We start from the raw sequence: 1,903 nt of genomic DNA, 5'->3' as shown, positions 1-1,903 counted from the left end.
TCCTTCCTTCCTTCCTTCCTTCCTTCCTTCCTTCCTTCCTTCCTTTCCTGTTAGGTCAAACTTTCTATTGTTTTAATGACTGCATAATAAGTTTTTCATTAGGCAGGACAGCACACTTCTACAAGAGAAAGAATTGCTTATAGCATCCATGAAACATCAGCCTTTATAATTTGTTTGACCTTATAATCATCTTAACTCAATTTCTGTCTGTCTGATGAAGACTGCCTTTTATTTTCAGTTTTTATAGGAGCAATCAACATCAAGGGAATAGTAATATCTGACTATACTCATATATTCTGTTGAATAGAGCAAGGCTCTCCTTTGAAGTATTGGGACATTCAAATACTTTTTGTTCACTTTTGTTGTGTATCTCTCATCTTAAAAAGAGTAGGACTGAAAGAGGGCTTTCCCTAGGGGGAGTAAAATTACCCATTTTACTTTAGTTTTAAATAGTTTGTTATTTTGGAGAGTTGAATTATCAGGACCCATGGGGAATTTTTTTTTATAGTACTCTAAAGTATAACAGGACTGTAAAATTTCAGATTAGCGTCCAAATCTCTGGAGGAGATATATAGTACGAGCCACAGGAACTAGACAGGAACTATTCTTTTCCTCCTCCCTGCTTCAGGGACTTTATTTGTCTGTGGTAAGATTATCCTGGTTGAAATGGCTCAAAGTGAAATAATTAATGGTTGAGTTCCTCAGAATGATGAGATTAAAGACAATTAAAGACAAAGGCTAAAATAGTTCCTCATACCTTATAGCTAGAATTAATTCATCAATATAAAATCTTGTTCAAAATTCAACAGTGTGAGATAAATTACATGCTTATTATATTAGGATTCATTCATAGGGGAAAAAGTTTTAAATCTTATAATTTTTACTGCCCATGACCATCAAACAAGAAGATAAAGAAAGTTTTTGTCCCTGTATGAAGCCTTCACTACCTGATCATTGTATCCTCTTGGGGAAAATAAGGTAAAGGACTAAGTCACATGTATGAATTAAAGATGGAGGAGGGAAAAGGAGGTGGATAAGCATTTATTAAATGCCTACTATGTGCCAGGTGCTATGCTAAGCACTTTATAGATCTTCTTTAATTCGATAATTACAACAGCCTTATGAAGTAGACGTTATTATGATTTCCATTTTACGGTTAAGGAAACTGATGGAGAAATGTTAAGTGACGACTTTGCCAGGGTCGAACATTGCCTGAGACTAGATTTGAACTCAGGTCTTCCTGATTCCAGGCCAAAACCTCCAGCTACTGTGCCACCTCAGAGTTGTCTCTAAGTGGAAGATTTCCAAATGCTTGGGTCTCCAATATCTCTATTTCAGATGAAATTGTTTGGGTTTGCTTTGGTTTTGGTTATTTGTATATGTTCCCACAATTCATTTGGCATGGGTACAAAATGACACCTAATTCTCATGTAACCACATTTTACTTCTGTATACAGCTAGAAATATGATTAAATAGAGTGAAGGGTCACAAGAAAAAAGATACATTGAATTCTGCTGCTTTGATTCCCTTTTAATGACTGTTATTTTTATATTTTCAAATGACCCAGTGTTTAGATTAAAAGGGGCTTTTTCCTCATAATAAAATGTTTGAAATGGAGGCATGTAGCTATTATGACTAAATATAAAACAGACATGAATTAGGATGCACAATTTTTAGCTTTAAATCCCTAAGCTATAATTATGGATATCAACATATGGGAATATTTGTTGTACAAACTTAATAGTTATATTTATTTTGTGTATTTCCCTATGTGTGTAATAATCTGAGATAGCTTTTATAGAGCACTTTTAAGTTTTGCCACACTTTTTACAAATATTTGATTTGATCCTCACAGCATCCCTGGTAAAAGGTGCTATTATTATTCCCATTTACACATAAGGT

The 1,903-nt window shown here is 34.1% G+C and overlaps 1 protein-coding gene across 2 annotated transcripts in view; it reads left to right on the top strand.

The window, feature by feature from the left end:
• The window catches only part of PLOD2 (procollagen-lysine,2-oxoglutarate 5-dioxygenase 2), a 110,476-nt gene that overhangs the window by 100,577 nt on the left and 7,996 nt on the right, over positions 1 to 1,903 (top strand). The gene's annotated exons all lie outside the window — the stretch shown is intronic.

The sequence above is a fragment of the Petaurus breviceps genome, unplaced genomic scaffold, assembly GCF_028583685.1.
Source record: "Petaurus breviceps papuanus isolate PSGF00001 unplaced genomic scaffold, PetGlider_PUasm1.0 688, whole genome shotgun sequence".
NCBI classification, from domain to species: domain Eukaryota; kingdom Metazoa; phylum Chordata; class Mammalia; order Diprotodontia; family Petauridae; genus Petaurus; species Petaurus breviceps.
The sequence above is the reverse complement of the archived record's forward strand: the minus strand, read 5'-3'. Positions and strand labels throughout refer to the sequence as shown.